The following is a 15,531-nucleotide window of genomic DNA, read 5'->3' on the forward strand; positions in this document are numbered from 1 at the left end:
AAGTTGAATGAAAATTAAAATGCTACTGGCGCTGTCATAAACTATGTTAAAAGTAAAGGGTTAGAAAATCTTGCAAAGAAAGATTTATGAAAATATCTTAGAGAGTACATTTAGACTAGGAAAATAGACCAACTAGTATATGCTTGCTAATCTAAAATTTAGATGCATAATCTCTATTGTAAGTTTGATATATAAATCTTAATCTCTCAGTTCTATATTTGCAAAAAAAGCTCAAAACTCTCGATCCTTAATTTTCAACTTATAATTAGTTAGTCTTCACCCTTCGACTTTCAATCCTCAATCCTTAATTTTTGCTAACATTCTAATCATTATTGCGACTAACAAATGAATTTCTTCTTTTTCTATAAAGAGTCTTCTGTATATCATTATCAAACCTCTTTTGACAACTTATATGCAAGACTGTAGCTCGCGAAGATTATGCCGGGCGAAAAAGCTGAAGTCCCGTAAAAGCTCGAGCTAAGCTAAGTTTCCCTCTCGCATCAATGGCACGTACACAGAAGGGGTAGGCGTGGCACTCTGCGTCGGATGCTCGCGCGTGCACCGGACGTGAAGGGATGAGACGGGTATGAGCAAGAGAGTGGATACGTGCGTGCGGAATGCCGCGCGAGACGAAGGTAGAGACGAGGACGGAGTTATTTCGCGAGAATGAAAGGGAGCGGACGACGCATGCGAGCGAGATGAGAACGACAAATAAAGAAGAAGCGAGGACAAAACGTGTGAGAAAGAGAAAGAGAGAAAGTGGAGAAGGATTGAAAACGCGCAGGGAAGCTGCGAGGAACGTTCTTCCTTATCCCATCAATGCGAGCAAAAGAGATGGGAAATGCGCACCGCGAAAGAGAGAGGGAACATAGGGGTGGAAGTGAGAGCCGGATAGAGAAAGACAGAGATACAGGGCGCGAGACCGCGCGACGCTTTCAGTCACCGCCCGATCCTCGGCGCGCACGGTTTCGGAGCGGGTGTTTCTCTGTTCGCGGAAATATTGTCGGCGATTTAAGTGGAGATCTTTCTCTGTGAAACGATAGTCGCACGATCGACATGTCGAGTGCACGCGGACGACGAAAGTAGAGTGGCACTGAATGCTGCTGCTGGAAAGATCGGCGACCGAAAAGAGGATTGCGCGAGTATACTACGATATCGAGATTTCGATTATAAAAATTAACTTGTAAAATGTGCGATAAGAATTAAAGAAAACTTTAAAAGAATCATGACTCTACATGTCGCTATTACGTATAAATAAAAACTCGAGTAATCGAGTTCGAATGCAAAATAAATCAGGACCAATCGAAATGTGAATGAAGACACTCGTTATTTAAGGCGCAAGAATTTGACGAAAGTTCGTGATCTTTTCCTTATTTAAATTTTAGTTATTTCTAATTGAAACAATATCGATTCGTCGGAGGCTTGCATCGATCATGTAGTCGCGAGGCGGTGTCTCAATGACGAAAAACTGAATCCGGCATCGCGGGTGGTGTTTTAGAATTAAGTAGTGCGAGAGATACGACTTTTTCCAATCGGCAATTTTAAATTATTTGGAAACTCTTAGTGTGTATATATATATATATATATATATATATATATATATATCTACAAAAGTGTAAGGTGAACACGAACGAACGATTCTGACTATCCTCCACGGATTCATCTCACGAAATGAGGGACTTCAAACACTCACCTTAAACCGAATTAAGGTGAGCGAAATTCAAAAGCACTTTCGCATCTACGTCAATAAATGAATTTTTTGACAATCCATGGAAAGATAGTGTACCTATATTTTGAAGTCTATTTTTTGGCAATGTATTATCATTTAGATTTTAATTTAATCTGAGATGTATTACAATAGATAAATGCGTAGAAAATAGTTAAAAAATGTTGTAATTCGTAAACATATTTATAATTCGAATGAGAGAGAGAATTTCTGATAAATCTAAAATAAAACAATACACACAATTATAGTTGATATTTATAATTAAAATTTTAAATTACGTACACACACACGTACATATATATACACTTTTCATAGTTATATATTTTTGTAAATTTACATTTACTTTGTCATATTACATTGCATAATTAGTAATACAAAATTCATATGAATACTACTTTTGTCCGCGGTCTCTGTAGTAGCATTTAATTAACCATTTAAATTTGAACAGTGCTTCTCCTTGACCCTGTATTAACATCGTTACAATGACAATTTATATTATCATAGTTAAAATTATTATTATAATCATGAATTAGCAGTAACTGCAAGGGATATCGTTAATTAAAAATTATTTTCCTCCCTAGCTGTATTATATGTGTAAATATTAATTTAAAAGAAAGAATTTTGTTATAATGTCATACAATTTTTAGAGTAAAACGTATTAAATTGTATTATTTAATATTTAATCCATAACAAGATATATAGAGTTTCTCAGATCTTAACGTTTGATCTCAATGTCTTTTCATTTTTATTCATAAAGAATAAAAATAAAGATATTAATTTCAATGCAATAATTTTTCCTTGTTCCTTTATGTTCTTGGTATCCTGGATATCTTAATAACGAATTAAAATAATTATCATTATATCTAAAAAATTCTTTTAAAAAATCACTTGAAAAAGAAAAAATCCTCATCAATATTATTCTATATTATCAGTTAAAAATTAATATATTTTTTTAAACTACTTATTCTTTTGAGTTTATGATGTTTGTACCTCGGTTTGTATTAATCTCAGTGTCTTAATTATTATTCGCGTAACCTATTTGTGTCATAAAATCCGCATTTTGTTTCGATCAGAGTGTAGACGAAAGCTAATGTATACTTTGCTTAAATTTTCACGTCATTGTACACAAAAGAATGATCTATAAAAAATACAACGTTAAAAAAGACTGTGGTACAGTTTCGATGTCGAAGATGAATTATATTCGGTTTTGTGTTTCTCCGCGTCTGACTTATAAGCAGGGCTAGCTGCGGAATAAACAGACGAAATGGGGTGTTCTAAAGTGGTGACCGACCCACTGACGAAGAAGAAAATGTTATTTCGCTAATGGAAAGTCGGATCCGCAAATCGGCGGCATCGCGGCGTTCGTTCGCTTCTTTGTCTTTTGGGGCCCGTACTCTAGCTTTTCAATTTAAAACGACTTTCAAGGGGAACGAGGAGAAGAGTCGTTCGATCGATACCGAGCAGGCCAAATGGCACCGGTAAATTGGAATTGTTACCGATAACGACGTTGTCAGAGCCAGTCGTGGTCGCGTGTCCTTAGAAATCATTCCGCGTAATTCAAGTATAACTTTTACCAAATACAAATCCTGTTGTAATGAACGGATATCGGAATCAGTTTCTCGATCGCGCGATATCTAGCGAAATCATTGTTACGAATCTTGGGAATTTCGAAAATTTTTTAATATACATATATTATATTTGCATCTAATAGCATAAAGCAATTTTTATGAAAATTGGATTTGATATAACAAATAGCAAATTTTTCTATATATAAAATCGAAAATTCAGATTTCTGAACTATATTCCAGATAAAAATAATTTTTTATATGTTTAGTATAAACTAATCATTAAATTTAAAATGTATGTATAAAAAATGTATAATATGTATGTGTATAAAAAAACAAGCATATAAGTATATACACACATATACATCACGCACACACACAAGTCTACACAAACGTACAAGAGATAATAAGATAGAGATAATTAACTCTTAGTGTATTTGTTCATAAAGCTATGAATAATATCCATTTTATGTTATATTAAGTATTCTTCGAGATATATGAGATATTCGCAAAATATATATCCGTTTAAAAAATCGTTCAATATTGCATATAGTTAAGATTGCAGTTTAGTTCTTTTTATATAAAAGCCTTTTAATTCTTTTTCTGTCTCTCTCTTTCTCAGCTCTGCATACATATGACTGATTTTTAATTAGCCGATTCAAGCTGAATCAGTCGCAAAGTTTGCAGCAGCGGCAAAGGCAAACTCGTAAATCATGTATCATTATTACGCGACGTTCGTTAGAAACTTCAGGTTCTGTCTTTGACGTTGCCGAGTTACCGCGTGCGATGCCAGTTTCATCATATCGCACGGTTGATTCAGTGCACTGATCGTTGCAGTTTCGCTGTTATGGCAGTCGTAACGTCGCTTATTGCGAAAAGTTATGGCTTTGCCGGCGTGCGCACGTTCGAAGATATGCACACGTATGTATGTAGCGCGGAGAGAGAAAGGAGAATTTTCATAAATTCTGATTAACGCGCGATAAAGCACACCACCCAAGATTGTACACTCGGAGTGATGATGTGTTTAAGCTTGCCAAAACATTATAACGTAAAATGTTTAATGTTGTGATTTATACATAATAATATGTGATTGGTTTCATAAATCACATAAAAATTGGTGCAGAATTGTATACATATATCGATTGATTGGTCGAATTATTCGATCTACGAAAAATATAATTGTTTTTTCATAATTACTGCGAAATATTACTGTAAAGTTGTTGCAAGTATATGCAAAATGTTCATTACTGCTTCATATGATGCAATGTGTAATTTTCACGATTAAAAATATATATAATTGAATAACGAAATCTTGTTTCAACCACAAGGTTCAAAAGAAAATTATTATACATATAAAATGGCTTTATAGAATACAAAAAATATAAAAAAATAAAATATAATTTCTTTTTTAAAATTTCTCAAAGAATCTATTTTTATATTATATTAATTTTATTGAGTAATTATTCAAGTTTAGAAGTCGGAAGTTCTGAAAGTCTGATATATGAAAGTCGATACATAAGAACAAGCAACAGCGGAGTTAATTCGTACATTCATTCTCTCGGCACATGTTGGTTGTTGCATTTCAGTAAGATTAATAAACGACTATCGCGACAGATATAGCGCGGCAAATATCGCGACATCGGATTCGTTACTTTATTTAATGAGAATATCTATTCACAGCAGCCATAGCTGATGCTTCGATCTACTGGCAGATTAATGGAATCGACTCTTTCATTAAATAAAATTGGTGGCACTGAACGTTCGTGTAAATTATTGATACGCTCGAGAACTCTCGCGCAAACGCTGTCCTTCTCGATGCGTTCTCATTCGGTTAACGCCTCGTGCGCAACGAGGAAGAAAACTTAATTATATAGTTGAAACGAGGAAAGTGTTAACATTCGTTAGTATCATCGGATAAAAACTTATGGTGAGTGAAAAGAAAATGAATCGGTCATTTCCCGTATGTTTCAATTTAACTTCTAATTAATTGCCGACAATTAAATGTCTCTGAAATTTAGGATTTACAAATGTAGGGCACTGAATACGTACTTCATAATTTCTGTTTGAGAATAAACAAGTCGTTATACAATCTAGATTTGCGCTCATGCGTCCGGTTTAATGAGATTTTATAATATTTTTGAAATTGATTTTTCCTTGTAAATAAAAATGTCGATGTTATTGAATCGATAATTTGTGTAATTATTTGTCCGGCTTTATAAACCGCTCTGTATATTACAAAATGATCGATTACACGATGAAATATCGGTATCCTGAAAAAGTAATATAGAAAATATAATTGGCTTTGCATAAATACGCAATATTTTATCATCAAAAAGTCGTACGTAATGTTTCAATCATTTTAATGTAGTAACAGTAAATGTAACAGTATATAAAATTAAAAATATTGTCTATATTTAGAATCCTTTAATTTAACTTTATCTATATTACCATGTGTCACGTTATCGCCATCATGTTGACAGCATTTACACATGACCGTGATATAAATCTGTCAAATCGCGGACTATTATTTTTCTAGCACATCGCTCGTACATGAATGACATTGATCGCTAGACGTGCTTGACGATTTCTAGCTGTGGCCTCGCAATAGTGCTCCGATGTAGAATGTGAAACGTTGATATTTATGATACAAACGCGCATACGTTCATCGCTTCGACGAGAGATCATTTAATTTTTCATAAAAAATATTCCGGACAAATAATGAAAAAGACCAACGGTTTAAGCAACGATTTAATTGATGCAAAATAATCTCATTTAATTCATTAGAGTGTTTAATTATAACTTTAGTATATCTTTGCTGTTTCCAAATAAACATTTTTTTGAAAAATTATGACATTAAGGCAGTATTCACACACAGATAAATAAAAATACATGACAAATAACAATTTCTTATTTATATGTATATGTGTGCATAAATAAATATTGTTCTTGTCAGAAATTTGATTTATAATTATAATAATTCACTTTTTTGTATGACTACAGTTTTGTGTGTGTGTAGAATAAAAATTTATATTTTTGTAATTTCTAGTTATTTCTTTGGGCTTTAGATATATCTGTTTTATTACCACTTTACATTCAAGCAAGTGAGAAAAGTAGATTAATTGCTATAAAAGAGAAACTGCATCAATTACATCGAAGAACATTAAATCGAAGCACTTCAGCTTTGTCTAGAGGTTGAGATATTTCCGGCTTCTCGATAAACAATATAGCGTACATTCAGTTTCTGAAAAAGAGGAGAAAGAGAAAGAGCGAAAGAAATATATCTATCTAGGTATTTCACTTGTTTCGCTGGTGAGTGTCGGTGAAATATCTATATATTTCACTTGCTTTGCTTCTACTATACCGAAATAAAATCTATGAGAAACAATATCTTTCTCAACTTCTAATAAACTGTTGCAAAAACTACAAATTTTTCATCAGAATTATATAAATTAAAAGAGTTACAATTAATCTTAAACTACTTTATTCTATAATTAATTATTCTAAAAATAATAAAAAATAATAGTCATAAACAAGTAATAATAGCATCTGATACATCAAATGCTTCGAGCAGACGAGATAATAGTATACATTCTTTAATTTTTCTCATAAGTTCAATATTTAAATAGAATTTCAATATTTTAACAGAATTTTAATTTGATACTTGTTTAAAAAATTTTATAATTACTTGAAACTCGTATTAAAAGGACCCCGCACCGGTCATAGAGGGAAAATGTCTTTCTGCGGATTTAGCTAATTTTTGGATATGTTGTAGTTCTCGTCATTCTGAACAAATGTCTCAATGGGCAGAATGATCTAATGAGCCGTTTCCGTGCTACAACCCCTGAAAGGTCCAGATTTAACATGTAAAAATATAAGTTTTTCGACTGGAAATAAAGAAGGATGGATTTTTCTTCTTCAATTCTTAACTGTACTGATGATAATTATTGTTAAGAGTTGTATAAAGACAACGGATGTTATAAACTATATATATAATATCAATAAATATATATTCAACTTATACATACACATTATATGTCCACTTTTATAATTGACATACATTATAAATCCACATAGATTGGACTGTACTACATACACCCATTGTCTTTATACGACTCTAAACAATAATTGTCATCAATACAGTTAAGAATTGAAGAAAAAAATCCATCCTTCCTTATTTCGACTCGAAAAACTTATACTTTTGCATGTTAAATCTGGACCTTTCAGGGCTTGTAGCACGGAAACGGCTCATTAGATCATTCTGCCCATTGAGACATTTGTTCAGAATGACGAGAACTACAACATATCCAAAAATTAACCAAATCCGCAGAAAGACATTTTCCCCCTATGACCGGTGCGGGGTCCTTTGAAAAATTCCAATACGTATTTTCGAAATTTATCGATATTTTAGCTAAAAAAATCAACTCTAAATTCATCATTAAAATTTAATAACTAATAATTCTGATACAATTCATATAATAGAAGATTTATCACAGTACTGTTGGATAAATATCGTGGTAATCATTTTCGATGCAAAGCATTCGCGGGAATATAGAAGTTTAGAACAATATTGGAGTCTGCAATATTGGGGTGATTTGTCGTTACGCGTGCATTCTCAGAGAAAACAAGGGATTCATATTATCTGGGACAATTTGTAGCTATGAATTATACGCAAATCTATGCCCGATAGATTATGCATCATCACGCAATAGCATAAAACTTGCGAGAATATAATTTCGATCGAACATTTGTCGAAACTACGCACATTAATTACTATGCTGTAATTTTATCATGTGCATCCCTACAACAACGCGCGACGCGGCTATTATAGTTCCATTAACGATGCGATGGCGGTCCACCACATATATGAAATCGATATCTAATTTAGAGCTGTTTATCGCCGCGAAAAAGAAGTGGATAGGTCGCGTGGCTACTACGCGCATAATATCGTGTATGCACTGCTGATTCACTCATTGTCAATCACATGAGAACGTGCAATCACACCGCGAGTCACGACGACGCAACAGTGAACAACTGACTCGCTATCTGACGTTTATTAATTCTTTTATAATTATTTTTTCTCCTCGTGTGAGATACTACGAATATCGCAATCATCGAAAAATTATCAGCAGGGAATTGTTCACTCAATAAAACAGTTGATTATGTTTATTATTAGAAACTAATAACATAATTTAATAACGCTTTACCACGGTACAAAGGTATCATCAAAAAATGTTTCAAAAATTGTGAATACGATTGTGAAAAAAATAATACTGTAAAGTACAGAATTTGAAGAAAAAAACGCAACTAAAGATTAAAATTTAAAACAAAATTATATATATAAAACAAATCTGCTGTCCTAATTTAATCGATAAATATTCCCACATGATATATTGTGATTAAATTGTATTAATTTTTGGTAAATTAATTATTTTTTATTTTTTAAATGTTAAAATGATGTTTCTCCTGAGATGAGTCGACATCATTTCTAATCAGAAATCGGTTAAATGAGATAATAAACCACAACGTTCGCTTATGATCGCGCGTAACTCACGTCGAGAGCCCTATAAATAGAATCGACGTACGCAATTTAATTAGCAATTAATTGAACGAACGAAATAGCATCGTTGCAACAAGGCTCGTGATTAAACTGACCTTCTTCGTGTTGAAGAAATATATTTTATATTATTTGATTCGCGGCTTTCATAAAAAGAAAAATGTCAGTTTCATGAAAAATTATTAATCGTGGAGTTATGTTTTCAATCGTCTTCATGCATTATTATATTCCCTCAACATTACATCGCTCTTTATATTTTGTATATTATAGTCAGTCGAAAGATAAGTTATTCAAGCTACGTGTGTACATATACATATACATATATATGCGTGCAATGTACATACATTGACCGGATCTGAATACAAGTAGGATACTCTTATCGAGATATATCTCAATGTGCTGTGATGCTATACGTGACCTAACTTACATTAGTCTTATCGCCATGGCATTATACCGCCTGCGAGATTGAAGTTGGTAGACCAGAATCAGGTCTGCATAACCGCGGGATCTGAGCTCGATGGACTCCCCACGAAGTTGCAAATCAGCTTACGGTAACACCACGAAGAAAATGCAGCAGCAAATTCGCGATCTTCGTTCATGCAGAAATTGCGACAGGATTGACTGTCGTCCTTATACTGAGAATTGCATTCTCAGACCGAAATTTCAATATCTCAATACCGGACTATCATCGATGGCATTATGGTTCGAAAATGAAAAGCAAGAAATAAATCATAAGTCGAGAGTTGATTGTTTTACTTGCAAATATCGATATTTTATATGCATAATATATTGCATAACTATGTAATATTTATCAATAAACGCGTATTACATGTATAATATTGATTAACAATTAATGAAGAAATTTTTTATAGTGGAATTTGAGGTATTATTAAAAAAAAAAATTCATCCTTTCCCATAAAATTACGGAAAAAAATACAAAAATAATAATTCAACAATAATTTTATATTCTCTTAGAGTCTTAGAGAATTAATTGTAAAACTGCATATATGTGTATTTTCACTTTTAATTCACGCCTTAACTTCGCGATCGAGCCCAGGTCGCAAATAAGATTTATTTTCAACGACGATGAAAGCGAGGTAGCGAGCTATTAGCATATTTGAGTTCGATGAACGACAGAAAGACGAGGGTAGAACGAGAGAAAAACGGCAATTTCCTAGATAGAAGAATTTATGCGAACACTGTCCGTTCTTGCTGATGCAACCGAACCGTGCAAAATGCTTAACGTCTAGTCACGTAAATATACATAACCGCGTCTCGGCGTTATCAACTTGGACATAAAATTGTATTAAATCACACAATCCATGTTAAAAATCAATTTCTCCAATCCGTCTTTCTATGGTTACTCGTTAAATCTATCTCAGTCAACTCAATCAATTCACAAAGAAATTTATCCTTTATCAGAAATTCAAATTCAACGATAAATAATTTCCAACGGACAGGAAATGGAAAAATATGATGTTAAAGTCATACTAAAATTCCATGAAATTTATCGAATAAAATATATGATATGACTAATTTAACATTTTATGCAAAAAAGGTTTAATAAAAAATCCTCTATTTGATGCAAAAATAAAATGTTAAAAATATGTTATAAAGACTACACTTTTTAGTATAATTTTTCTCATTTTATGATAGTAGTTTGTAAGCAAAATTATTGTATTATGATAGATAAATTTTATATTAAACAATTACTTTATCTTTTATCTTATCTTCTTTATACTTTTATTTCCATAACAAGATTTGTTCTATAGTAGCTTTCAGTAGTAGCTGAACACAAAGTGCTTTTCCCTCCTTTATTCAATAATGTCAGGTTTAACGAGATATGACGCGCGTTTTATTTTCACCAATACTTTACTTTAACGGTTATGCGCAAACTCACAAATTGACAGGATCTGCATATGAGTAACTACGTCAGATAATCTTTGAATTAAGTTTAAATGCGGAATATGGTGGTATACTTGTAATGGCATCGTCTATCTCTTAACGGTCTCCTCAGGAAATGAAAACCAAGTTTTCGCCGATGTTAACAACACGCGGCAACTTCTAACGGAGACGAGAAATGTCGGCACTGTAAATAGACTTGCTTTTGTTAATGTCGGAGAGGGCGGATAACACGAAATATAAAACGCCAAAGTAAAAGTCGCGCCCTTTTTGCGCATATAATCGAAATCCGCGTGACGATCAATATTTGTATTCGATTTACACCAAACGCGAAATCAATATTATATATTATTCTCGGAAAATTGCGCGCAGTAACCGTCTATATATTTCGCACTGACGATTCATTCGTTTGATGACGTGCACAAAAACGCTCCTCAACGAGGACATTATTAGACTGGCTAATGGAGTTTGAGGTTCGACCCCGCAACTACCGATGACTGCAGTTAGTGGTTAGCTCCGATAATATCGACGTAATAAAGATTATATGTTCTCTTGAGTAGTGTAATGTAAAATCAAATTAAAAATATTGTAAGTAATAAATTCTTCATCTATGCAGATTTAAATAAATAGTCGAGATTATTTTTAAATCTCACAAATTTAATTTAGAGAAATGCTAATTGTGTTCATTAAAGTATCACTACGTATACTTTTATCTATCTGTAAATAATTTTTTTTTAGTTTGCTTCTATATTTTTATTTTTTGGAAATTTACTTTCTTCATATAATGTGTTTTTTATATTCTTTTAATGACATAAATTCATTATCAAACTTCTCTTACGCAGTTTACTTTGTATTATTCTTTAATCCAAATATTTCGTCCATTATTGTAAATTGTTATATTGTAGATTATTATATAGAAAAACAATATAGATTATATACTTATTCTTAATATTTAGATTATATACTATTATTTGCAAACACTGCTATTGAAATTAATATACACTACATTGCGCAATATGAAATACACAAATATTTTACATATTTGAATTATTGAATAGAAATAACGATATTGATTTTCTTTATTTAAAATAATCAATAATTTTGTAAGAATATTTAAATCCAGTTACTCTCTTTCTCTTCATTCTAGTGTATTTTACGGTTTTATAAAAAATTTAGAATTATATAAATATACAATAGTAAAAAAATATTTATTTTCGCTAACTGATATTCTCTATTTAATCAAGCACATCTCGTGTTTCACTTGTTGATGCTATGGATGGAAAAATTGCGAATAGAAAAACTTTTTTGCAGAATTGCAGAATTGATTTTGAATATGTTATAAAGCATTTGTTAATAATTCCATAAAAACCCTGCGAACAACTTAAAGCCGATAATCTTATAATGAGCAAATAATATTATAAAATCTGAAGATATTTTTAATTAAAAATCTTTCGACAGAAAGAACAAACATGTATAATATTTTTCAGATCAACGCTCGCATACAAATTGATAAACAAAGATGCGAATAAAGTTTTTTCTAGCGGACAAGTAATTTTCTTCACGATAACGTGCGATTCTTTCACCGGAAACGTGTAACTTTTAGTATCAATTAACACCGGGCGAGAAACGCTCTCGCCGGCGGATACGAAGAGTCGGACTGAGTCTGAAACTTTTTGCAGTAGATTTTGAAACGCGCACGTGGCGAGAATATTACGAATCCGTTGAAATAGTTGGCGAAATTTCATAAAGGATGTTACATATATGTATTCCTACCAAGTCAATTTGTGATCAATCTCACATGACATGCTATGAGATTGATCACGAATTGACTTGGTAGAAATATATGTAACATTTTTCATGGGATTTCCCCAGCTATTTCAATGGATTCGCAACATTTTCACAGTATTTCGCATGAGATCGATTACGAATAGATGAATTGTTCACTTTAAGATGACAGATATAATATGAATAAAATATGTAAGAAATTGTAAAATTTAGAATTGTTTCATTTAGACACATATTTACGAATATAGATATAAAATGTAGCAAGTGATTTTCAATATTTGATGCAAATTTTTAAGAGCTAAATGATAATTAATATGAAGAAAGCATAAACATTTAAAATAAATTACTAAGAAATTTATTTTGGAAGAATTTAAGTATTAAAAAGTAAGATAAAAAAGAATCTATTTTATTTTTAATTGAATAATTGAAAATATTTAAATTTACTCACAAATGAAAAAGAAAAGATAAAATATCTTCTTTAATAAATATATAATACATACGAACATACGTATGGTAGGTATAACAAACAATTTTGAGAAAGAAAAAAGTCTCTAAGCTTGTAGGTAAAGAAAGATCGTCGATGAAAGAAAAATTCTCAGTTAAGTTAGGCAAAGTTTCACTAGTTGATTCAGCGTTTTGTAATACTCTGCGGCGCAGTAAAAGCACAGCGACGGGAATTGCAAACTGAGCGACGTCTTAAGCTGCCACATATGCGCGAACATACTGAGCACATATGGTGGCCAAGCTCGAGGAATAATACAGATTAACATTTGCGAAAACAAGAAATAAGCTCGCGAGTTGAATTATCCAACCGCAAAATGTGCTTTAACCCTGTCTGAGCAGAAGTTTTATTTATTTAGAGAAAAACTTCATTTTTTTGTAATTATAATTGCAGGTTATAATTATAATTGCAGATAATAATTATAAAACAATTACTTGTGTCACATAAACGAGAGAAAGAAATTTATAAAAAATATTAATTTAAGACAAGAAATTCGTCGGTTTGATTATACTAGGATAAATTCCACGAATAAATTCAATCTTTGAATTTTGTAATATATTAACGTTTAAAATTTGACAGAAAGATTTTTCTATTTGACGAGTACTTATATAAGGTACGCTAACACCGATCACGGAATCTCGTTGGTGATAAAGATATCTTCGTCATGAATTCCATGTTTCGTGACAAATATTCATTGTGACTCGTGTTTAAAGCAGACACTCGGGACCATTCCGTGTTATATGTTATTCTTTTACCATAATGGCGATCATCTGTTACATCTTTCTGATGATTACAAGTATTATTTTTTTCCTTACTTATCTTTATATTTTACAAATTTCGATATATCAATCGCGTTGAGCCATTGCTTAATCTTGAAATATACATGACAGAATTTTCCTCATTTTACATTTCCCGTGCTTCAGAATTTTAAGAATTCGTCTTTCAAGCGATCATCTTCAGGTTTTCGATAAAATTAAATAACGACTAAAAGACAAAGAGACTAAAAGCTTTCGAGCAGATATGATGAAAATTAAAAATTCTCTTGAACAAAGTAATGCAGCTTTAGTAGGATTTTTCTCTCGGGTACTTTCACAATTCAAATATCTTTTTATTTAGGGAAGAAATTTTCAGTATATATAACAATAATGTATTATATAAAGCACCTAATTTATATCTATATAATTTATATACCTAATTCATGTAAATTTTAAAAATACAAATAGCATTTATAATATAAAATTAATTACAGATATCAAGTTGAAATTGAGTATTTAATAATTTAAAAATTTAATTAAGAATGTACAAATATGAATGCTTTTATTTATTTTTATTCTTATTGTTACTGCGAATGTATGTAAATAATCAAATAACACAATAACCAATCAATTACTTCTATATTCTGATAAGCCTGAATGTTGGAATATTTTATCACTCTTCATCTCATTCTTCCTATACTATTAAATTTTTTCAAACGTAAAATTTGAAGCCCTCTTCACCAAGCACAAGTATAATTTAAGAAAGAGTTCTTTTATACCTTGGATATGATGTATTTTTGCGTGAGTCCGAGATGTACGATTTTCCGGTAAGAAATACATGGTGATAAATTCAGAGCATGACCCGGACAACTGGATTTCCCGCAGCGTTTTGGTCTGGTTGTGCCATAGCTAACTCGGCCGCATAGAGCAAAATATTACCCTGTTTTTACGAAGACGAGATATCTCTGAATAATTTTATGATGTATAAACCACTGTCTTCGAGTTACCGAGTCGACTGCTACATACATACAGAAGTCTCAGCGAAATATGATTATCATGGAAAGACGCGTTTCTAATGAGTATGTAACGAGAACGTATAGCGACGCGAACATGTTCCAGAGAGTACGCTTCGTAGAAGCTGTTAAACAATGAACAGCTTTAACTTCTAATACAAACTTTAATAGATGTGACAAGTGGAATGATGTGTCAAAGGAGAATTGGAAAAAATGTGACAGAATATACGACTTTAGTTACTATGTAAATATGAGGACGTAATAATTCGTGTGTTGATTTTATAATGATTAATTATCTGACAAAATAAGGACTCTTCTTATAAAAAACTCTTCTTATAAAGAAGAAGAAGAACGTTGAAATATGATTCTGTTTATTTTAATCACTTAATTATAGATCTAATATAATTATTCTAAATAAAATATTCGTATTCTAATATAACCATTTGTAGTTTCATGTGTATTTTTTGCATTTTAAAAATATATTAAATTTATTTAGAAAGCAATTAAAATAATTAAATTAGATTTAAAATATTTGACTCGAAAATTAAGATCGTAATTTGTTTGTAGTTTGATTTCAAGTTATGAAATTATACTAGTGTATTAAAGCGCGTTGAAGAACTTAAAAGAATGAATTCTTGTAAATTTATGCGAGGGAAATATTATTAGCCAATATTGCGCACATGCGCGCGCAAACTTTTGCTTTTCTCAATATAAATTAAATATCTCGTA

General features: G+C 31.6%; 1 protein-coding gene across 3 annotated transcripts in view; it reads left to right on the forward strand.

Moving 5' to 3' along the window:
* The first annotated feature begins 953 nt into the window (after positions 1–953).
* Positions 954–15,531, forward strand: part of LOC145936313 (uncharacterized) — a 283,300-nt gene continuing 268,722 nt past the window's right edge. For 2 of the 3 annotated variants that reach the window (XM_083038404.1, XM_083038403.1), the window contains exon 1: positions 954–1,709. The gene's annotated coding sequence lies outside the window, so the exon portion shown is untranslated. The remainder of the gene's footprint in view (positions 1,710–15,531) is intronic. The other variant, XM_083038405.1, reaches the window with a different exon arrangement.

Source organism: Prenolepis imparis, unplaced genomic scaffold (assembly GCF_030444845.1).
Source record: "Prenolepis imparis isolate NDT839.2.m4 unplaced genomic scaffold, iyPreImpa1.0 SCAF_5, whole genome shotgun sequence".
Lineage (NCBI taxonomy): Eukaryota > Metazoa > Arthropoda > Insecta > Hymenoptera > Formicidae > Prenolepis > Prenolepis imparis.